General features: G+C 40.8%; 1 protein-coding gene across 1 annotated transcript in view; it reads right to left on the bottom strand.

Annotated features, from left to right (window-relative positions):
- The window catches only part of DPP6 (dipeptidyl peptidase like 6), a 385,855-nt gene that overhangs the window by 329,625 nt on the left and 30,800 nt on the right, over nt 1-25,430 (bottom strand). The gene's annotated exons all lie outside the window — the stretch shown is intronic.

Raw genomic sequence — 25,430 nt, forward strand, 5'->3', positions numbered from 1 at the left:
CTCTCATGTGTTAGAGGAAATCTCTAAGTCAGACTTTCTGCCAGTGGGACCAGAGGTTTGTGCAGTTCTGGTTTCACATTCTTTGCACCTTTTAAACTTGAGGAAGACAAAATAATAAGCCGGCAGCAATGGCAGGCTTAAAACATCATCTTTCTCTCAGTGTAATTATTTCATCAGGTGGAAGGAGGCTAACTGAATTGATGGGTGTGTAGTGCATGAAGATGAGCCTATCACACGTCTTTTGATCACATTTTACCCACATAAGTGCCTGCTGTACAAGTTTCAGAAGCTTTTCTGAATGCCTGCTTCTCTGAAGGTAAATCTGCTGCAGCTTGTTGCGGTTTTCCCAGTTGTTTCCTTCTCACAGAAGGAATTATTTATTCTTGCTGGAGCAAGACCACACTAAGATTTCTCTGAGGAAAAAAAATATTTCCTCCTCATTAAGCTATGAGGCATGAAGCATGGCTCTCCAAATTAAGTATCTGCCAAATTCTGTGGGGTTAATTACTTCTGGCTTTTTAGTGAGCTCATATTCCGAATGCAAACATCAAAATTCAGATCTATTTTTTCTATCTTAGTGCTGTAACCACTTCAGTATGCTGACTATTAAGTGTTATATAAAATGATCTATGAATGTGTCAAACAGACCTGGTGTTTAGAGATCTCCAGGCCCAACATCTGTATTATTGGTAGTATTGGTGGTATTATTATTATTATTATTAAAACAAGCATAAAAAATAAAAGCCTTGTTGTGTTTTGTTGCTTTCTTTCTTTCCTTTAAGAAATGGGAATCCAAAAGCTCAACTGTGTGCATTTGACATAATGAAGCACCTGTTTTAGATCCCAAAACATAAATATTAAACCATGGCTAGCATTCAGGAAAATTAAAGCACAAGCCTAACATAATTAAGCACAAGCCTAAATACTGTGGATTTCAATGGGATGGAAGCCCATTTGCAGAAATAAGTAATTGACTTAATTGGGCTTGTGATTACAAATACATGTGGCAATCTGATGGCATACCAAACTCAAACTATGCTTGGGAAAGGCACAACTGTCTGAGTTTCAGTGCATTTGATTTCCTAAGTATCAACTTCACTTGATGCGCATGGAATACATTTAGCAGGCTGAGAACTTCATCTGATCAATGATGAGCATGCAGAAAATCAGCAGATCAATCAACATATCCCAGGAGAAGCCCCTTCTATAATGAATCTTTATGGAGATTTCTGTTTAGTGATTTATATCTCAATATCAAATTTGGCCAAAAGTATGAGGTTTAGATGCAGGCTTTAATGTGTAAAGAACTAAGGGTGTTTCTTTTAGCTATGCTTAAGTTTAGAAGAAATGATTGAGTGCATGACCCAAATCCATAGAGGCTTTCTGCTTTCAGTGCTCTGAATCATTTGTCCTTCAAGGGTATTAAATTTTATTTGTTAAAGTTTACTAGTCAGCGAATGAAAAGACCTAATTTATTTCCACATTTCCAAGCTCATATTTAACTTTTCGGAACGGCATACAATTTCTGAAATGGAATGCATTTCAATTGCAGACAGAACTTGCACCACACCAAGATCTGTGTTGCATTATGCATTTGTTTTCTCATAACCAGGGCTGTTTAAAAAGTGACATTCTACAAATTGAATTAGTTTCCTTTCTTTAAATTGACTAAACCTCCCTCACTTTCTCCAAGCTCACTCGATACTGTGGTCTGCAGCTAGAGCCAATGAAAGGACAGAACTGATTTACTGGTTTGTTATTATTTTTTTTTCATTTACTTATCAAATCAAGTCTTTTTGATCCAAAACTATTTTGGATGAGAATACCTTTTTGATTTCTTTTTCCCCCCAAAATAATGTCTCTGTTTCAGTGTGTGATAAACTCACCAGGACTAGTGATGCACCCTTCCCACAAACACATTTGTTAGATGCAAGGTTGTAGTCAGGTGGGGGTTGGTTTCTTCTCCCAGAACAATTGGACACAGTCTCAAGCTGCCCCAGGGGAAGTTTAGGCTTGAGGTGAGGAGAAAGTTCTTCCCAGAAAGAGTAATTGGCCGTTGGAATGTGCTGCCCAGGGAGGTGGTGGAGTCACCATCCCTGGAGGTGTTCCAAAAAGGATGTGGCACTTGGAGCCGTGGTTTAGTTAGTCAGGAGGTGTTGGGTGATAGTTTGGACTTGCTGATCTCTGAGGTCTTTTCCAACCTTATTGGTTCTCTGATTCTCTGATTCTTAATAATCATTAACAGTATATTACCTATTAAGATAATAATATTTTAAAACACTTTACTAAGATAATAAACATATAGCAAATTTCTTTAGATTTAGCCCAATATCTTTATTTTATATATAGGGAGAAAAAATAAAAGGAAGAACTTCTGTCCTTGAGTGTGATTGAGAAGTTAGCTCTTTAGCTTCACTGAAATATTGCCTGTGACCTCTACACATTTCAGCAGGCAAGGACTGCAAGTGCTGATCGTTCTCCAACAGCCTTCAAATGTCTGACTGAAAGACAGTTAACTGCTCCTATGACAGGGAAAAAAGACCTGTGTTGTTTCAGCACTGCACATTGCTGCATCCCCAGGCTTGACAAACACAGGTACTCACACTGAGCACCTATTTTTGGGACTCCAGGCATAACTGTTGTGGCACTGTTATTCCTAACTTTCAAATTGCTTGCATGTAATTTCTTTTCTCAACTACTTGTGGTCCAACTTTCCCTTCATAGAAGGCACCAGAAATATGACTGTTGGTATCAGTGGGACCAGGATTCCATTCCCCATTTTTGGCCCACAGCTCTCCTCATGCACATCCACCCTACTGCTCAGAGACAAAAGAGAGTCCTCAACAGAGCCAATCATCATCTGGAAACCTGCAGCACAGATCTGAGGATGGGCAAAAAGTGAGTGACAGGAAATGGAAGTTGCCTTGGTCAATAGGAACAGGTTGCCCAGGGAGGTGGTAGAAGCCCCATCCCTGGAGGTTTTTAAGGCCAGGCTGGATGTGGCTCTGGGCACCCTGATCTAGTGTGAGGGGTCCCTGCCCATGGCATGGGGGTTGGAACTGGATGATCCTTGAGGCCCCTTCCAACCCTATTATTCTGCTAATAAACTTAAATCTTCCTTACTGAAAATTAAGTCCATTCACTCTCACTGTGTATCTGACTTACTGCTCTCCAGTTTCTAAGAAGCTCTTCTGCACTGGAGATGACTTGAAATCCTCCCATCTTAAATCAAACTCAGCCTTTCATAGGGTTCTTTTAATTTACTTTCCTTTTTAAATCTTGTCATTCTTCTTGCTTTCTCCTGGATTCTTTTGGGTATACCTTTCTTAAAGCATGACTCAAAGCATAAAAAAGTGTATGTATGGCAGAATAGCTATTTCCCACATCCTATTTGCATTACTCCTATTACTACATCCCCACAAGAAATTCCCTTACATATTTATAACAGCATCAGCAATGTCTGTCTAGTTTATGATCCACTCTAACAGCAAGCCTCCGTGTGAAGTGCTGCTGCCCAGTGAAGTATTCATTTGATTCCTGTTCCTTCACTCTTGTATTAGTGTTTATTTAACTTCATTTTAATGATTTAGGCTATTTGGCAAGCACATCCATAGACCTCTGCATTCTAATCCACTTTGAAGTGTCTGTAACCTATCCCAGCCTGGCACCAACAGGAAACGTTTAGAAGGGTAGATTATCCTCCATCATCCAAATCACTGGAAGTATTGACAACAGCAAGGCTCAGTGCAAGATGCCTGGGTAAATTCCAGCTAAATGCTATCCCAGCTCAACAGCAAACCATCAATAGGTGACTCCACTGCTTTTCAAGATGATCATACCCTAATGCATTTTCCTCTACATAACTTGGGAAAGGACATTTGGGATGGCATCAAAAGCCTTACTGATGTCGCGATATATCTCATCTACTACTTACTTTTTATCTACTTGGCAGTTCTTATCCTATTACAGGGATGACAATTTATACTTGACAAACCCACATGGTCTATTTTTATCTCCTTATTATGCTCCATGGGATCATTAATGGATAGATCCATTCTTCTTTGGGCTACAGAGCCAGGCTGACTGGTTGACCATTCTCCCAGTCTTCTTTTCCCCTTCTTGTGGTTCACTCTTCAAGCACTGAGAAGCAATTTAGTCAGGCAGTTTTGAACTAAATGTGTTTGATTGATCTATGTATTCTGCAGCCATTTCTCCTTCTCTGTTTCCAACTGCTCAGCCTTCCCCTTGTTAAAATTATGTTAATTCTAAGGTCACAAATTACTTCTAGAAAAACTAAAATTAAGGATAATAAAAATTTTCAGACTTCTCTCAGGCATCTTCTTTTCAGATTAAGTCATTACCTTTTCCTTTCCTTATTGTTTTTTAAGAGACTTGCTTACTTCAAGTTATTCTGTCCCTCAGCTCCATTTCCTTTCTTTCCAACTTCTTGTGCTATTCCTCCATGTCTGGCTTTCTAAAATGCCTTTTGAAACAGTCAAGCTTCTGAAAGCTGAGCCTTGTGTAAATTGTTGCCTATGCTAGAATAGACCTGAAAATCATCACGTCACACAGTTTCCCCCACAGCAGATTGCCAGCTGTCTGAATGGCTGCACAAACACCTATGGCCACAGAAATGCCCCACACGTGAACCTGCCCTACCAGACCACACAAAAAGAAGAGTCAACTCTTTTAAAAACCTGATCCAAAATGTGTGCATTCTTTTTCCTGGTGTCCCCACTTGTCCAGTTGCCATCTCTTTTGTAAGTCACGACCCATGATGAGCCAAAGCCACAAGGAAAGCACTAAATGAGCTGTCATTCGTGGCTTTCGCATACTATTCTTTATTTCAATAATACAATTTAAAATCCTAGAGATGAGCACATATAAATGTCAAATGTAATAGCATTTAGTGGAGAAATAAAACAGGAATGGGCAATCTAATTATTAGGCTGCACACTGAAGTCCTGTCCTACCTTTTTTCTATTCAGCTTATGCAGCTTTTGTGAGAGGCTGCCTGTCAATACAGTCATGTATTATTGTCAACCTATTTGTCCTTTCGATCACATTGACAGCAATTGAGCCTGATTGCTATGCAGCTGGAGTCATTTGGGTCCTACTTTCCCAGATGCTTTCATGGCAGCTGCACTTCCATGGCTTAATGCAGCACACCTGCAGAAGGACTCTACTCCAATGGCTGCAGTGCTCCAAAATACCAGATTTCGACCGTATCAATGACTGAAGTGGAATAGCTTAATTAGAAGTGAATTAGGATTGAGCATTAGTGGAAAGTTGGGATGTTACCTGACACAAAAAGATGAGTGGTGCTACTTCAAATGAAAAGAAATCATTCTGACCGCAACAAGCAGTTATGGTTTTCACTCTATTATGTCTATATGCTCCAACTGAAAAAAACCAAAACAGCCTGAAACAGAAATTGAAATTCAAAACTCCCTCCAAGTATCTCTGTGCTTCGCTGCACCTGCATGTACCCAGCAGAGCCAGACAGTGTTTGATTGCAAGGGAAAATCCTGTGCTTGTGTGCTATTTCTTGCCTTTTGGTATCACAGCAATAGGACCAAGGAGTGCTGTGAATCAGTGCCTAATTTACCACCCACGGATTAACGTAAGCTGTTGCCTACAATTGCTTTCTAGGGTAGTATTTGCGTTTTAGCTGGGCTTTCAAACAACTCAGCCTGGTCAGCCAAGGGCACTGGCACCTAGCAGGGCACCTCCTACCTTTAAAATTCCTCCTGGGTTCCATTAGTTTTGAACAATAAGATGAACAAACCACATAACCTGGACCTTCAATCCCAAGAAGGGAGATGGAAGCCTGTTCCTTGAGAAGTCCAGAGGAGCAGTGTGAAGAAGTAAAAGAGATTTCCCCAAAATTACAAACATCCACTGGTTTCACAGGACAAAGTCACCAATTTACAATTCACTAGCATAACATAAAATACTTTGTTTTCAGTAAATACCCTTGCCCTACACAAAACAAAAGCTGAACCTAAAAGTTGCTCAAAGAAACAGTTTGTAAACTCAGTGAACACCAAAGATTGGGTTCACAGAATCACAGAATCACCAAGGTTGGAAGAGACCTCAAAGATCATCAAGTCCAACCTGTCACCACAGACCTCATGACTAAACCATGGCACCAAGTGCCACATCCAATCCCCTCTTGAACACCTCCAGGGATGGTGACTCCACCACCTCCCTGGGCAGCCCATTCCAATGACAAATGACTCTCTCTGTGAAGAACCTTCTCCTCACCTCGAGCCTAAACTTCCCCTGGTGCAGCTTGAGACTGTGTCCTCTTGTTCTGGTTTATTCCCCATATGAGTGGAGTAAGAAACTGCAAGAAAAAACAGCCTGGCATCAGTGCTCTTTACCTTGTTTGGCCAATTCACATATCACTATACTTTTAAGGCTACCATTCCTTCATGGGGTTTTACTCTGCTCAGTGATAAATCCCTGAATGTAGTAAATCCGAGGAAGAAGCAGTTCAAGGAGTAGATAACCGGCTTTGATTTTCCAAACCAAACAGTTCTAGCTAGCAGGTTAAAAAGAAAGAAGGGGATCTGTAATTATTTGATGTGGTGCACATATAATAGACTTTGAGGAAATTATTAAAGAAAATTCAGGTGACCAGAGTTCATTTCCCATGCAAAGCTCCCCCTCCCCTGAGATTGCAGGCAATTGGGCTACGTAGCCCCAAGCACAAACCTCAATAACAGAATCTCTGGAGATTTCAACCCATTTGATCACTTTAATAGAAAAAGTGATGTGACACCTGTTTGTAATCACAGGGGTTTCCTTATATAAGCCACTTGCTGCCATATCCAGGTGTGACCCCACATATTGTTCCAGTTTGTGTGTCACAATGGTTGCTGACACTTATTAAGAGCCTGATCTTTTAAGAAACTTCCCATCTCTGACTCTCAGTATATCCCCTGGATTTAAATAACGAATAAAATAGCACATCTCAGGAGAAAGGCTCTGCTGCACAAATACATACCATAAACTTTCTTCTCCCTCATTTTTCTCCAGTACCTAAGACCTGAGCACAGACCTGAAAGAGAGCAGCTGGAGCCCAGCTTAGCATTAACACCGAGTATCTGCAATGTCTTTTGGACGCCACGTCCTTTACAACCTCTCCAATTGTAACTGGCTTCTAGAAGGAGCCTGGAGGAAAGGTAGGTGTGGGCTTGGCAGAGTTAAACTAACAACTAACACAGGGTTGTTTAAAACAGAAATTATCCCAGAAATAGCAGTCCAAGAGAAGCTATCCCAAGTAACTCACCATGTGCATAGTCTTATATGTATACAAAGTGTGTCTCAAGGTGACGTTCCTGACCAACTTTGAAAGTGAACAGCACCACCTAACCATACAATAAGCAGAAAAAGAACTGACTGATTCCAACTCATCTCTTCCCTCTTCAAAAAAATCCATAAACAGAACTTAGACTATGCCCTGCAGCCCAGGAGAAGTCACTGCCACAATGTGCTGGACTCCCAAATACACAAATTTAGACTTAATATCTATTGTGTGGCACAAGAAACTCAGAGCTCCAGCACTGCAACTGCTAGCACTTGTATGCCTTGCTAGGAGTCTGGCAGGTTCCTCCTGGGTTCATATATGCAAGGTCAGCTGCAGGATGAGAAGACTGAACTCAGCCTACCTGAGAAGCAAAGGGTCAGGAAAGCCAACAGAGAGGCTCACTACTGTGAGGGGACCATTGAAATCCAGGAACAGAACTTCAGCCATTGTCTGTTCATATCTGAGCACTTTCTCTCTTATGCCAGTAAGCCTGCCCAGATGAGGCTGACAAGAGCTTGCTCGTGCGGCATATTCATGTAAGGCTGTCTGCACCTCATAGATGACAGGAGACTAAAGTGCTTCTGCCACTTCTTCATTTAATTTTCCAGCAGTTTTCCACCAGTTTATGTGGAAATTTAAGAGAGTGATAAACTCATTTTGAGTTTGTGCTGCAAACCTGTTTAGCTGGAGTTTTGTTCAGATAGCACTCCTGCCTTAAGAGATTTGCCAGAGCCTCAAATCCAGCTGAAGCTTGGGTGAGTGATGCACTTTTCAGATGACCTTATAAACTGGCAATCCTGACTGTTACACTTTGTCTAATTTATAGGAACTGCTGCACAGTTCAAAGGAATCATAAAATCTGGCTTCCTGGAAGTCTTCAGTTCTACAAGTACCTAATTTTCCATTTGGATTCTTCTTCATGAAATGTCACACTTCCCTAAACCAAAAGCCACCACAATTACAAACTGATAACTGTAAGAGAGAGAAATAATTTGAGAATAGTTTTCATAACAGAATAGAGAAAGCAACTGTAAATGGAGCAAGTCCTGTGTTCTCTTCCTCCTGTTTGCCATGGTGGCAACTTCACTGCCACCTGGTCTGAAGGGATGATCAAAACATGCTCAAAGATTTACATTATATAACCTGTCACAACACAAAGCAACATGTGGCCTTTAAGACATAGAAAACCATTTAATTTTAAGATTACTTTTGTGTGATATACATTCCAGGAGGCATAAGGCAATAAGAAAGTAAGTTCATTGACCAAACACCTGTTAAAACACTGAAACTGGGCACAAGGTCTAATCTACTCATAACAGATTTAACTACCCCAGGGGTACCTCTATTCATTCACATTTGAGCTGTCAGCCTCTTCTTGCAGGAAGGGGTCCTGAACAGACCATTCCTTGAGGCTCAGTACTTTTTTCCTCTCCTTGTCCATTTCAGCTGGATGTCCTTCCAACAGGCACGCTGGAAAAGCCTTTAAGGTGCACAGTTGTTGGAAAGGAAGCAGAAATTTCAGAGAAGAAAAGACATGCACAGGAGTAATGATTTTGTGTAGCTTTGATTTATTGACTAGTAGAGGTTATGTATGTATAGTTATTTAATGCCACTGGCTGGCTAAGCAAATCTGTTACCTAATTCAGAGCGCTCTGTGCTGCTGAATGGTCATTGTTCTGCTGTAGGCTTAACTAGCTGGTGGATGGTCTACAGTTTTTAATACAAGTGGAAGCTTTTTTTAGTTTTTAAGAAGAAAATGTTTCATTATTTGCACACTCTCAGGATTAGCTATAAAACATCTCAGGGGACACACACACTGAAATCTTCCTGCCATGGTCTTTTTTTATTAAAAGTCATTTTGCTCTTCAAAAATATTCCACCCAAAGTCCTGGCCAGGCATACTTTTCAAAAAAAGACGTATTTTTATATGCATTTAGGTCATCAGAGCCTTCCACATTTATATTTAGTTGGTACCTTTCAAGTTTTGCACTGAGCTGATGATTTGATGGCGGATCAGTCTAGCCAACAGACACTGCTCCAGATGGGTCCTAGGGCATATTTAGTACAAGTGAGGTGATAAGCTTGATGAGTTGACAGCCCTCTTTGATTTCCAATGTCAATGTTTCTATTTAAGTGTGTGAGTCAAAGCTGTAATATTTCCACACTGACCCATGTCCCTGTGACATTTAAGGGAGAGTCACTCAGACTGCAGGTGCTTTGTGATTTATGTCAGAACAAATGGAGCTATTCAATTTATCCTACATCCAGGACTTCATTACATAAATCCTGAACTAATCTTCTCTCTGTCAGAAATTAGACCCAGAACTATCTACCTGGAGAACATTTGCCTTTGCAGCAGTGGAAATCATCTACTCAGACAAAACCTTTCAGCTGCTAAGCTGGAAGATCCTAGGAAACAGCTCAAGGAATCTTTCTTCCTCGAAGAGACAGGCACAAATATGACTTGATGCAAAGTCCCTGCAGGTGGTGACCACTGGTGCCAAGTTTCTCAGGAACATCACTAACTGATACACAGCTATGAGGAATCACGGAATGTTAAGGGTTGGAAGACACCTCTGAGGATCATCTAGTGCAAATCCCCTCCTAAAGCAGGTTTGCCTAGGGTAGGTTGCACAGGAACACATCCAAGTGGGTGTTGAAAGTTTCCAGAGAAACAGACTTCACAGCTTCAGTGGGCAGCCTGTTCCAGTGCTCCATCACCCTCAAAGTGAAGAAGTTTTTCCTTTTGTTTAGGTAGAATTTCCTTTGTTGCTAGTTTGTGCCTATTGCCCCATGTCCTATCACTGGGAAACACTGGAAAGAGATTGGCTCCACCCTCTTGACACTCATCTTTTAGATATTTACAAGCATTATGAAGTTACCCTCTCAATCTGCTCTCCTCCAGGCTAAACAGCCTCAGGTCTCAGCCTTTCCATCTCAGTGAGATGCTCCAGCCCCCTCATCATCTTTGTGGCCTTCCAATAGGCTCTCACCAGTAGCTTCCTGTCTCTCTTGAACTGGGGAACTCCAGATGTGGGCTCACTAGGGCAGAGTACAGGGGGAAGAAAACCTCCCTTTACCTTCTGGTCACACTCTTCTCAATGCACCTGAGGATACCATTTGCCTTTTCGACCACAAAAGCACACTGCTGGCTCACAGTTAACTTGTCCACCAGGACTCCCACATCCTTCTCCATGGAACTTTTCAGCATGTCAACCCTACCCTGTACTGGTGCATGGGAAGGCTCATGGTATGGGAATAATTGGCTTTTGTAATCCAGGGACTTCCCTCATCATAACCGTGAGAAGATCACTCTGTTAAGGTAAGAGATGCTATAAAAGCATCTCTTCACTGCAATACTTAGGAGAGCAAAGCATCTCCTCTTAAACTCCCCTCACAGGAGAGCAGAAAGCGAAGGGACCATCACTATCTTCCCCAAGGCTGACCTCTGGAGGACAGCAGGGATTACCATGACATGCACACATATGTGCTGGAGGCACAGCACCAAGACATGAGAAGTCCAGTTTCTCCACAAAATTAATCTGCTCACAAGTACCTTTGGTCTGGCTCCTCACCAGCCCTCTTCACTGGGCTTTGCTTCAGTGGGTCTCAGTTCAATGTGTGGCTCCTAACTGGCCACGTGAGCACTAAAATCTCATGAAGAGATTTGAGCAAACACTGGTTCTTTTTCTGCAGTGTCCCTCCATTTATTATTATGCAGTGTGTATTTACCACTAGTGCATTCAGTGGCAATTACTTTGCTACTGTAGACATTTTCCATTACCTGCTTCTCAGCGCAAGCCACTCAACAGCGCAAAAAGTGTCAATGAAGCTGAGTTCTGACCCATAGGAGGTTTCTTGGAAAGCACTGAAGTGGTTAATTTATACAGCTCTGGTAAGAACCAAAGTGCTTTATTACAAGAACATCACATAAACTCTCCCAAATGCAGGTATTTAATTGAGTCTTGAAAATCCTACTTGCCCACTCAGCTGGGACGAGTAATTATTTTTGATGGACGAATAAAATGTCATTAGTGTTTCCATACTGCTAAAGCTGGAAGATGAGTCTTTGTGGTGGGGCTGATAAATTTTCATGACAGTTTTGCAAAGCTGAATGAATAAATAGCTGCAGCTGTGCTTTTAGGACTTCAAAGTCTATCTTGACAGGTACAGCCGCAACTCATACTCAACAAGTGTGAGTCCTATGGAAACACCTATCCAGCTCAAGGTCTTTCTTGGTCTTTGCTGTTTAATAAGGCACAGTCATTACCTGAAAAGCCACCCTACAGTTGAGTTGTGTACCATGAGCAGAGTAGGACGTTATTCGGTGTGTACCTAAAACTCCCTCATTCCTACATGAGTCTTGATCACATGAATCACTCCTCCTTAAGCTAAGTGGTATACATTGCCTCCTGAAACACCTCCCAGATCATTCCTATTCTATTCTGAGTTCAGTTTTAATGGCTAGAGGAACCCAACACCCAGACAAATCCTTGCACACAATGCAGACAAGACACAGCCTTGCCACATGCTGCAGAGTCTGTGCTAGGCTAAGGGAGGACACAGAGTCTTCCTTTAGAAGAACATGCAGGAGGTCATTGGCAAGGAGCTGATTGCAGGAGAAAGATTTGAAGATTGCATTCGTCTTCACAAGTCTTTCAAAAAAAGTCTCATAAAAGGAAACCTTTGGCTTGTGAAATAGTAATAAGCACCAGCTCCTAGGATTAAATTGAGACTTGAAAGGAAAAGGGTGTCACAGCAGGGACAGTATGAAACAGATTGAAGAGCTCACAGTAGCTGTCTGAATTTGATTACAGCAGGTGTAATCAACCATTGCAAGAAAGACATGAACTTGTTCTAGTGGGTCCAGAGGAGGGACACAAAGATGATCAAGGGGCTGGAGCATCTTTCTTGTGAGGACAGGTTGAGAAAGTTGCAAAGATGGAGAGTGACTCTTTATTACGGTGTGTAATGGATGAGGGATAACAGTTTCAGACTGAAAGAGGGAGATTTAGGTTAGATATAAAGAAAAAATTCTTTGTGAGGCTGGCGAGATGCTGAAACAGGTTGCCCAGAAAGGTTGTGGATATGTCCTCCATGGAAATACTCAAGGTCAAGTAGGATGGGTTTCTGAGCAATTTGGCCTACTGGAAGGTGTCCCTGCCCATGACAAGGAGGTTGGAACTAAATCCCAAGGGCTCCCTCTCTTGCCATCCAATTAATTTTACAGTTCTCTCATTCTATGATACATGCCCTCACTGAGAAACACCCTCCTGCAGTCTCACACCATGAAGAAGTCTGCTTTGAGCCTCCGACATTTCCACCAGCGTTCACATGCACTGAAGAAAGCTTTAAATAAAGTACACAGTCACATCTGTGCCTTGTGCATCAGAGGTCACACCACAATCCTTTACCAAGGCAAAGGTATACGCTGGCAAAGGTGGTTGTTTGCACAGCAAGGCAAGATGAGGGAGTTACCACCTTTCCCTGCACGGTGACTTTCTCACCCCTCCTGCTGACATACCTATGCCCACAAGTCCATGTGCTTTCTGTAAGGACTCAATATATCCTCTGCTAGTGGAAAGGTCAGCTAGCTACACCGACAAAAAACTCTTGCTGCATTTTAATCTGTGTCTTATGCTGGAGACTCTTCCAGGAGACCTCTGTTTTAAAGCCTTTATAGTACGGAAGTGCTCCAAGATGCCAGAGAAAACAATGTCCTTTCACACACTGTGTATTTCTCTGTTCTTCTTTGGAAATAAGGACTGAGGAAACAACTGCAAGGTTTCTTATACCCTAATAAACAAGTGGACATTGTGACAGTGGTTAATTGCTAAATAAACCTGCAGTCTCTGTGTAACTGGAGATACAGGAAGAAACACCCCCCCCCCCCCCCGTGCAACACATTTATCAGATGCACCAAAAAGAATGACAAGAAGATTTGCCTGGAAAATAATAAAGAGATGATAGATGTATACATGTAGATATTAACCTGACTTTTTAAACCATTTTAAAAAGATTCTTTGGAAAGCACTTAAAATATAAATTGTAAGGCACTTCAATTGGGGAGAAAATTAGCAGTAGTTTCCAGCAGCTCCAACTCATCTACAGCAAAAATAAAAGAAATATAAAATAAGCCAAAGCAAAACTTAACATCTCATGGCTACTAATAACATGCTCTGTTCCCCCCTTCCTTTCTGTAGCCTTATTTCATTGCAGCGTCTTACCCACTACAATACTATCCTACTAACTTAGAAAGAAGCAGGCTCACATGCTTACATATCAATGTCCTGGCAGGTAAAGCACAATATGGGGCACTAATGCTCAAAGGAGGAAATGAACCTTTCATTTGAAGCTAGAAGGAATTTGGTTTCATGTGCAGAGTGACAGTGTGCTGCTCCCAAAGCACAGTGGTGCAAACCCAGAAACAAGCACAGCACCATAAGCTTTTTTTGATCTAGGATTATATGGGGCAAAAATAACTGCTATTTCTGCTGCCTTGCAAAGTCCATTAGGCACCTGAGTGCTTGCTGTGCTTCTGAAAATTCTCCCTTATTTTTTAATCATAGCAAGGCATTCTACAGGGGTGCCATATTTATTAGCAACAAGATTAGTGAGCAATATCTGTTAATGCAACTTGCATCAAATGCACACACACACACAAAAAGCAACACAGCTATTGCCTGAAGTTACTGAGTTACTCTTGAAAGGAAGGGAGCTTTCCTGGGTACTTCTTATCAAGAAATAAATCTGTGTTCACTTCACATCCCAGATGCAACCTAAACAAGTGTGAAGGGTTCCAAGCTTTGAAAGCATATGCACTCACCCACCTTCATTTCATTTCCTAAAGCCATTAACTTTCATAGTCCTTTCACCTTGTGAATTCTCCAAACAACCACTCACACATCTTTATTTTGACTTACCAAGGTAAAAACTCATTCAGCCATACCTGACCTAGTGAATTCATCAGCTGGTGGAAGGCTGCAACTCAAGACATAAAAACACAGCAATATTTTACCTGACACCCTTCCCAGCAATCTATGCAAATATATACATTGCTCTTTGGGTATTCCTTTTTTTATTGCAGCCAGGCACAGGAGGCTATCACAGTGGCATCAATAGCATGAAGAGATACAATCCAATGAATGTGCTGGATTGGAATTGTTCTGACAAGATTCAGTGTAATAAATACATGATGAAAATGACACCATGTTAATCACCAAAGCACATTCCCTTACAGGCCCTAAGGCTTAGATGGGCTTATGGGCAGCATACCAGGCTTTGACAAAGTGCTGAAAAAAGAGATCATTAGTTTGCCAGAGCCATAAATCTAGCATGTCCAATTTTCCAACCACTGACAAATTATCCCAATAGAGTGTCTAAATTTTTCAGGCAGTATAATCTCCCGCAGCCTAATGGTAAAACTGCAGGAATCATAAGATGAACCCCAAAATGCCAGCTTATTTTATGATTTATTTTATAACTTGTAAGAAAATTATCATCCTCCTGACCAAAAAATGACTGCATCCCTGATCATGCTGCCAGGAAGAAAACAAACTGTATCAAGTACTAAATCCAACCAGCAGGTAAGAGACCACAAGGAAAGGGAACTTAACCTGGCATGTGCAGGGCACACATCTCTCCCAGCGATATCCCTGTGAATGTATCCACCAGCTTCAGTGAAATTAGGATTAATGCAAATAATTGTCTCTAATAACAAGACAGAAGAGCCAACATGTCACAGGCAGTAAGTGGGATAAGAATAATACTGGGATTTGCTCAGTAACTATCAAGTATCTGGAGATCAAGCACGCACTGGTAACAGCAATGAAATGGCCAACAAGCCCAATGTAAATACATGTGAAGTGATGCTCAAAGAAGAAGCAGTCCTCAAATTTACAGAGACAGTGATGGGTTTTCAGCAATTAGGAGCAGTCAAGGATGCAAATCAAATACTGAGAATTATTAGGAAAGAAATAAGGAACAAAACAGGGGGAAAAAAGCCCACAACATTCAACTGTATAAATCTATGGGACACACTCATCCTGAAGTCAGTTCCCAGGCTGCTCCCTGCCTTTAAAAGGATGTCATAGAAATGAATAACATACAGACAAGGGTAAGAGAGGTGACTGAAGACCGATACTGACTTCTGTGCAAAGAATCACCATATAAACTCAGACTCTTTAGCCTTGTCACTATAACAAGATGTGGAATGGAGAGGTGAGCAGCAAAAGCTTGTTTATTCCATGTTCCAATATAATAACTATGCAACATCACATAAAATGGCCTAAAAGATTCCCTGGATTCATAAGGTATTGAATAAATTCATAGAAAATAAATTCGTTTAGGACTACTAAATGCGCTGAGAGCTCTGGCACATTAAATTGCTGGAGGCTAAAAAAGATGTTCCTGAATCCTGAAAATCTATGAATTTCAAGATGTTTAGTTAGCTAAACAACCCAATCAGAAAAGACTGTGTTGGTTTTACATTATCCTCTTTAAAATTTATTAGTTATTTAGCTATAGAACAGGAAAAACACTATGACCAGAATTTGCAGAGGATTAAGATGCTGAAATGAGTTTTGTCCTCAAACAGAAAAGCCAAACACACAGGAGACAAGGCTGATTTGCAAACAGCTTGAGAACAGATGAAAGGGTCAAGTTAATTGGATAAATTTATTTTAATTGCTCATTGATCCATCTCTGGTGATACTATAGTAGAGCATTCCCTACTTCCTCATACTTTATCATGGAAGCTCAAAACAGTCTGATGCACTGTCTTCATCATCCAGAAAATGAATTGTTGATAAGATTGGGGTGTTTTTCTTCAGGAAAAGAAGTTTGCTGGATATATTCTAATAGCTTTAGACCTTCTTATGCCATATACTGGAGTTTGAATTGTCACAGCAACAGATAATCCAGAAGTCCATCAGAGTGATCAAAACATGCATGAGTTATCGGTGTGCTCCTTAAAATGCCATTTAGCTCTGTTAAATCATACTTAAGCTGTAACAACCTCCCTTCACAGCAGATAGCACTAAGAGTTGTTCATGTTTTGCATTATAGCCTTGGTAAATATCACGAGACTTAGAAATCCAAGCATATCAAGCTATCAGCAGCACCCTCATTTACTAATTTTCATTTAATGATTTTGCTAGATACAAACTCACCACCAGAAAAAAACTTGCCTGCTGCATAAGAGGCATAGATCTTCTCTTTGAATTGCCTAGGCAGATAACAACTCACGATCTTTCACTTTGTTTACCGGAACCCATAGGGAAAACATTTTCTGTTTAGGTCTTCCTCTGCTAGCCAGGCAGTAATTGGGACCTCTTCTGGGAAAGCAATCATAGCAGCTACCACCAAAGCTTTCTGTGATATACCTTCTTATTCTTGTGTCCCCCACATTAACATAAAACACAGTGAAGATATCCTCCTTTTAGTCAAAAGCTGGGAAAGCTCTAAAATAACAATAGTTCTCCACAAGCACCTCTGTAGACAATTTGGCAGTAGGAAGGAGTTGTTATGATGATAGAGGATGGTGCCAGGCAATGTAGAATCAATCACTTTTATCATTTAAAGAACCAGAATTCTTCAAAATGGGCATTTATAAACTCAGGGTTTGTTGGTAAGCTGTGTGCCTGCAGTAGACACTGCAGACTTGGCACTTAACCCAAAGGGGTTTCTGAGAAACAGTAACAAAAGTTAAGGATGCTGTGCCCTGAACTGACTCCATGGGACCTTATCAGTAGTATGTAGATAGGTCTTGCTACACAACTCTCTTGTTTTGCTTTTGTTCCATAGCACATGGAATGCACTTTGCATAGCAATTGAAATGTACTTTCCACAGCAATAAAATCTACAGAAAAACAGTTGAAGAAAGCCCTTCCAGCACTATTTCCCAGCTACCACTGACAGATACTTGCCTTCTCTGTCCTGAATCATTCTCTTTATAACAAAGTACTCCATAATCTTTCCTAAACTCATCTATTACTAGAAAGTTTCACCTAAAATCTAAGCAAAATCTCATTTTTGCAAACTAAGATTTTCCAGAAGAAATTTTTATTACAAAGAAAAGTCATTGTATAGTTAGATTTTTTTTTCCAGGTTCCCCAATTTTCTGCCAGGCATCAGGGCCAGCACTCAATTTCAGACTTCTCTGCTACTAGAGAGAGCTGAATGATTACTTGCCATAACTTAAACACAACATATCCATTAATATACCCTGGAATGAGTATTACCACTACTGCAACTGCACACATTTTGGATCTATATTTAACTTGTCACCCACTGTGTATATAAGCCACAAATTCCCTTTTCTTTAGAGCTGCTTAGCCAATTATTTCTCCATTTCATCCTGGCATCATAGGAATTTCCTTCCTAACTACCAGACTTAGCACTTTTTTTTAACTGACTTTTATCTTATTGATTTCACACTGGCACTCAAATTTATTATGATCATCTGAAATTCTATGCCTGTTCTCACAGAAAGTGCTTGCAATTACCAGTTTTGCAAACTTCAGTGGTGCTTCTTATTCTGTTATGCAAAATGCTTCCAAAACAGATATGGAACTATAGCACAAACTCTCTCCTCCTCCTATTAAATTATCAGCCTTTTTAAAAGGAGTGCAAGCACATGGAAATCTATAGTAAGTTATAATTATTGTAAGTAAGACCTTTCTATTAAAAGAAACACAGAAAAACTTCCTCACTTCTGAATTTGATCAACTCAAAGTCATTCCTCCCCAGTACTCCTTCCAGGAGTTCTTCTAAAACAAATGGCTGAACATAACCCATTGCAGGGGTCCTACAGTGCCCTTTACATGCTGACACACCACTCCCAGGGGAAAGAGGCAATTAAACAGGGCACTTACAAAGCTATAAATTCCAGATTGACACTAACATTAAGCTGGAGTCCTGCTCTGTTTGGCAGCCAAACATCTGCATCAATGCAGATGAAAACGAGCTGTCCAGCACAAGAGAATTGCCCATATAGAGTGAGCTATGAGCTTACAGCTAAATCACTCAAATAAATCTGCTTAAAGAAGTGGTAGCCTATTACTGATGTGCCTACTTCATTATTTAACACGGGACTATAACTCCTCACTCTTCTCACAGATACCATCAGCTATCCATAAAGAAAAATTGCCAAGCTCAATGTACATTTCCTTGCCAAATTAGTTCAGAAACAATGGGCTTTCACTTCAAACAAAAGTCAGGAAACATGACATGACTCTGCAAAACATTAATCTTCCACTTCAAAATATTATCATCAGATGATAATATTCTGAACGTTTCTTCTGAAGCTACTGAGCAAGCTTGAATTCTTCACTTTCTCTAATCAGAGACACAGATCTCATTGGGTTCAAAACACCACTTTAGGCATGAAGTGAACATAATCTACCCGTTTAAGGCCCCCTTACATAGCTACAGTCCCATACGATCTGGGAGACTTGTGAAGTACTTACCCTTACCATGTGCCCAGGTGATAAAGAACTCTATTATCATCCTTTCACAGTGAAAGACTAAAAGCCCAATGGATGAATAATTCTGTATCCATGCAGTAGAGTTCAGAATAATGAGCTCCTAAGTTGAAGCATCCTGAGTCTGCCCAGGAGTCAACTGAGAAATGTATTTTGGGGTCAACTGTCTCTTGAGCACAGCATCCTGCCTTGATAACCAGGCCTTGCACCACCATAACATGCACCAGCAACACTGCATCCAGTGACTCCCATCCACTGTACAGATTTCTCCTGTACTTACAGATTTATCTGTCAGTGTAGACTATTGCATGCCCTCAGTTAGTATTTCTTCCATGCTATCTTCTGGATTAGGATCACTGGAAAAGTGCAATGAGTTCTGATAGTGCTAACACAGACAAGGTTTTTAGGAGCTACTCAAATAGCAGCAAAACTCAGACCACATTCCCAGTGTGGTCAAAGAGAATAGCTCATTTCAAAGTATGCCCATCAGTTAAAACACCAGTTGAGACAATTATCATTTATTCAACATTATTTTCCACCTTAAATATCTCAGCTTGTAGAGTTATACCTTAGACAACCCAGATCAGTGCCAATGTACAACTCTTCAAACACTACAGCATCACTATAGCGGAAAGAGAGAAGTAAAATGGGTAACTTCTGCAATGCTGTTTCTCCTGATGGAGAAAATTTTCAGATCAAATTTGACCTAAAGGACCTGCAGCAGTGGCAAATTAACTGCTGCACTGCATCCTTTTGGTCAAACTCCATGACATTAACCAGCTTCAAATTTCCTCCCCACGCAATAATCACTGTAAATAATGTTGTCCAGGGCTACCCCTTGCCCAGGAATACACTCATCTACAGTATGGCTGAAGCAAGAGTGTTAGCAGAGGTGTAAATAGTTGGAGAGCAACCAACACACCAAAAAGAAAAGAAGAAAACAATCACATATGAAGAAAACATTCCACATCAATGTAAGGCAGAAAGGGCAAATCAGGTCCTGGTAACTCAGTACAGTAACCTGTGCTGCAACAATGCCCCCAGTTATCCAGCTCCAACACAACAAGAAATGGAAATGACAGAGAAGAAATAATGGTCCAAATCAACCTGTCTGAGCAGGGAGCACTGAAACACCTGTCACACCCAGGCCTGTGCAGGAGAACTCCAGCATGCTCTCCTTCCCCAGTCTTCAAGAATTATAGAATAAACCAGGTTGGAAGAGACCTTCGAGATCATCGCATCCAACCTATCATCCAACACCACCTAATCAACTAAACCATGCAACCAAGCAGCCTATCAGACTTCAAGAGCTTCTTTGCTCAGCACTATTCCTGCTGAATTCCCACCTCCCTGGAAGAAAGAGCTCTGCCTACAGCAGTACCCACCCTATGAGTAAAACACAGAGGTTTCTGGTCACCTGGAGAAGTTTTTAGCCTTCTCCTGGCAGACACTAGGGCATCTTCAGCAAGGATTAGAGGCTGCTCTTAGCCACACCTGATGTGTCTCCAAGAGATTTTATCATCCCTGCCTCTTTGCAGGTAGCAAGAACTCGCAAACTGGTTGGAGCCCAGGTCTACGGGCTTCAAATATTGCCAGCCACAGCAGCATGCTCAGGGTGCTGAGCACCCACCCCAGCCCACCTACCTGTTCCACTGGAGCTGCCTCCTCTACAAAGAAGTCTTCCATTGCTGCAGCTGCTCACGTCTGTGCAAGGAACCGGGGCGAGGGGCGGGGATGGGGGTGGAGGGGAATCCTGGAAACTGGCACAACCTAGATACACAGACTGGCAGAGCAACCAACGTTTAAAAAAATCTTAATTAATTACACAGAATCCAGCAAAATTCTCAACCACTGAGCTGACTCTCGGGTTGGGTTTTTGTGTGGGTTTTTTGTGGTGGTTTTTTTTTTTCCCCAAGTGCTCATTACTCTGTTGAGGCAGAAGGTACTTTCAAAGGGTGTTTGCTCTCTGCAGAGAAGCAAGCAAGGATGGCAGCCATCCTTTGAAGAAGACGCACCAGCAGCAGCTAGCGGCGTGCCTTGGCATGAAGCTAATGCAAGTCCAGAAGGTGCTTTTTATTAGTAGTGGTACCGAAAAAGGGGCTGTCTTTTAACCATTTCAGTGTTTTAGTGGCACTTAGATGAGTTGTTGGGAGAGAAAACGTTCCTGTGGAGCAACAGCAAATGGGAGAAGTAAGACAGAGGCATCCTGTAATGGTACACCGAATGAGGACAGGTTTTGTAAACGCTGATCTTGTGACAGCATTTGTGACCAGGCACAAGTCAATAGCTTTGATCTACTCCAAAGGGATGAAATTCCTACCTGAAGAATGCACTGCCTCGTCTTCATCTGCATAAACACCATAGGCTAAGCTCATGTAGCCACAGCATCATGGAATCATCTCGACAGCGTTACAGAAACACAGAACTGCTTTGGATGGGAAAGACCTCACAGATCCTCGAGTCCAATCATTGACCTAACACCACCATGGCCATTAAACCATGTCCTAAAGCAAACTGAATTTTTTACTGGCAAAATTCCCTACCGATTCATATGCATCAGGATCAAGCCTGCAGGCATGGGTTAAAACACCTCCCTGGGGAAGATCAGGTCTTGTTATAGTAGCTAGAGGTTTCCTTAACTCACAAGGAAAGTATTTAAAATAACCCAAGTAGTTGTAAAAAGCAGCAGAGGATTCCTGAAGTAATAAAAATTCGTTCCCCAAAGAGCCTGGCATTGGAAAAAAATTGTTAATTGAAAAGTAAGTGATGTGGGATGGAGAGTCATATAACCAGTGAAGGGTAAATACACTCAGATCTTCACAGAAACAAAATGAGATGAAATCTTTTTCAGCTTCCTCCTCACACATTTCTTCCCAGCAATCATGCAAGACATATTTTATTAACAAAAGTGGAGAAAATAAGACTTTCAAAGTTCAAGAAACTCCAATGAACTCTGCAGAAAAGAAAACAGGAATTTGTTTGCAAGCCTGCTGCAAGAAAGTAAGAACAAACAAACAAACAAACAAACAACCTTTTGGGTTCATTACTAACGAAATGACCTTAAAAATCTGCATTTGCACGAAAATGCCACAGGAGAAACAATGTATTATTTTGTTTAGTAATATCAAAAGCTATCATTTTGTGCAACAACCTGGGGCTACAGCAAAGCATATTCCCATGAATAATTAGCATTTGGCATTAAGAAGTATTTTATTAAGAAGGCTGCCGCAGCTCAAACAGCACAACTCGAAGCGTTGGATGTCTAGTAATGAAAGGTTAAGCTGGCTGCTGGGCTTGCCTATTAATTTGTCTTTTTGGAGTTAGAAATCAGAACCTTTTTGCTGCTGTCAAATTTTCTTTTAATATTGAGGAAGCTAAAGTTACATAAAAATTTCTGTACAAGAAGAAAAGCAGATGGAAAATATCAGCACCCAAACAATTATTTGCAATGCTCTGACTTGAAAATGGCACCTACCCCTGTTAATAAATAGCAGAGTTCAGGAAATCACATCAGCAAAACCTTGATTTCAAGGATACAAGCCTTCTGGTACCACACTTGATGCTTCACAATCTCTATTTTAAAGGGCAGATTTTACCACATTTTAGTATCTAGAAGAATTTTCACTGTAAAAGCAAAATCTTATGATCTTTGTGACTTTTTTTTTTTCACCTATGTGCAAGTATTAAAGATTTCCTTTCTAGTTTTGAAAGTTGGGTGCAGAAAAAAAAGAACACAGTTTACAACACATTACCTCTGCTGGCATTTCTAAAGGACTTGAGCACAGGAAATTATTAGATGCCAGTTTCTCTGCAATAACTATGCACACATCCACCTTTATGACCTGGCACTCAGAAGTAAATGTAAAGCAAGCTGAGCTAATCAAGCCTGGACTGATTGAATGATACCTTTGAATAAAAGAAGGACAAGTTACCTCAAGGAGTTGATGGTGGAATGAGACAGATGCAGCTGTTCTGAAGCAATTCCTGTACTGCAATAATAGGTTCGTGTCGCAAAGCTTTCACCAATCAGAGAAATTAACAGAGCAATCAACTACAAAGGACATTTATAGTCATTTATCCAGAAATTCTGAGAGCTGCAGGTCTTCTCTGAATTTTAATTGTTTTGATTAGATGGTTAATTAGTCCTGACTAAAAACTTCCCCAAGATGAAGTTCATCATAAATAACTCATGGCAAGTTTTTCAACTGCCAGGCTACAATTACCTGCCTCATTTAGAAACCTTTTCCTACCTTCAATTTCCTTTATTATGCTCTGTTTGTCACTTTTTCAAGCAGATCAGAGAGATACCATAGAGCCCTGAACTTCCACTTCAACAAACTTAACCCTTCAAACTCAGATCCACAAGGCATACTTTCCCTTCACTTATTCAGCTTCAGAGCTTCTCTGGATCCTCTTCATGGTGTTCAACACGTTTTTCTGAAACATGAACACCAATCAATTGTCTATTTTTTGATTAAGGATCCCATCAGGGTCAGTCACAGATCTACCTTAATTTTATTCTTCTTCCTGAAGAACCATTTTTGGACACACCAATGCATAGAGAGATTGTCCTTCACTTGGTATTTCTCAGTGACACCAAGTCTTTTTTTCATAGACATAACCTCCACCAACCTTCAAATATGACCCATAATTTTTGTTGCCATATCTAGCTTTCTTGAAATAGATGGCTTTTGTGTTCTTTCAGCTTGCCACTAGATCCCAGCCATCCTGGATCTGTCTCATTAATTTTAGTATTGACACAAACATCAGTTTAACAAACAGAAAACTCTGTCTGGCTTTGCTTCAAGTATCCCTATGGGTGATTTACAGAAGGTTTGAGATGATGGACCAGGAACCAACCACATTCACCCTGTGATGATTCTCCATGTGCAATTACATCCTCTGTCATTGGCCAGAGGACAGTCTAACCAGGCTGCACATGTTGATCTAGCATGCTTGAAGTTTTTTGAATGCCATGTGGGACTGTGGAAGAGTGCCAGGAAACTCTCAGATATTACCCCAGATACATCACCCCAGTTTAGAAAGCTCTTTGGGGAAAACAATAATGTCTGATGAGATCTGATCTTTAGGATGCCAACATCTTTGTCTTTCCTTAACTAAGGTTTAGAAAAATTCAATCTTCTAATTTATTGTCATGATTGCTACCAATATTTTTTCTTTGATCCCTTCTTGAATTAGTATATTTTTTTATATTTCTAATCCCCTCCCTCTTTGCATTTAAAAATTCCCTTTTGGTTTTTGCTCTAAAACAGATAGCTTAGAAAAGCAAACTGGTACTTTCTAGACTGTGGGGTCAGGTCACTTAGAGTGGGGTCAGGTACTTAGCAGACCATATAGCGAGAGATCCTCTTGTCAAAATGAGGGTGTCTAAAAATTTCTTGAGCTTCAGCTCACTGAGGTTCGTGGTCCTCCGCAGTTGTTGGGAATTCTGGATTCAAACTGGCATTGAAAAACCACAGCAAACCTCTGCCAAAGTTGTATGCCGTTGGTTGGGCTTTCTCTTTTGAGACTATGTCACTTCTACTTCATTTCTGGTTTGTGTGAAACTATAAACTAATCCAGCCTTGCTTGAAGAAACCACAACCCTTAGAATAGAATAGAATAGAATAGACCAGGTTGGAAGAGACCTTCAAGATCATCGTGTCCAACCTATCATCCAACACTACCTAATCAACTAAACCATGCAACCAAGCACCCTATCAAGTCTCCTCCTGAACACCTCCAATGATGGTGACTCCACCACCTCCCCAGCCAGCCCATTCCAATGGGCAATTACTCTCTCTGTGTAGAATTTCTTCCTAACATCCAGCCTAAACTTCCCCTGGCACAGCCTGAGACTCTGTCCTCTTGTTCTAGTGCTGTTCTAGACAGCCTCACTTTTGAGAACTTCTAGCCAAGAGAGTTTGACTTTTCATTTGCCTTTCTCATAAATATTCTGCATAGGTCCAATGACGAGGAGCACGCGTGTGGTGGCATTGTCAAACACCATGATGTGCAGTCAGGAAATAACAGCAGCAGTCTCCCAACCCTACCAAACTCAACCAGGCAACAGGGCCATGAGAAGATGCTGAAAACTTCAAATACTTTCATCTTTGTTCAAGGTACAGTACGGACAGGAAAGAATCATAATCTTTTCTGGTCCTCTTTTCAGCACTATTTCTCACTTTGTTTCCTTCTTCCAGGTGTTTGTATGGAAGTTACAGTAATTCATAAGTGATTTACTGATCACTGCATTTGTAAACAGAGAGTTTAGGATGGAGGAATATTTTTTTTAGAATCCAAATAGCACAGCTCAGTTTTATTCCTTCTTTGATACTGCTCTTCTTTATGTTGCTACGGTATGTGTGCTCCATGTGAAAGTGAGGTTGCCATGGAAACTACTCATTATTTTTCAATAGTAGGCTAGCTACTTAAAAAAAAAAAGTCCTACATCTTTTTAATCCCTAGAGAGTCCTAATTTATCCTGTACACAGTCTTTGCTTCTTGACAGTTCCTTTAATATTCAGTGCACTGCAGCGCACATTAATCTGAACATGTCTAACACATCCACAACTTACTTCTGAAATCAACTTTCCAGCAAAGTTTGGTTCTAAAAAAAAACTATTTTTTTG

Source organism: Dryobates pubescens, chromosome 21 (assembly GCF_014839835.1).
Source record: "Dryobates pubescens isolate bDryPub1 chromosome 21, bDryPub1.pri, whole genome shotgun sequence".
In the NCBI taxonomy this organism is placed as follows: Eukaryota; Metazoa; Chordata; class Aves; order Piciformes; family Picidae; genus Dryobates; species Dryobates pubescens.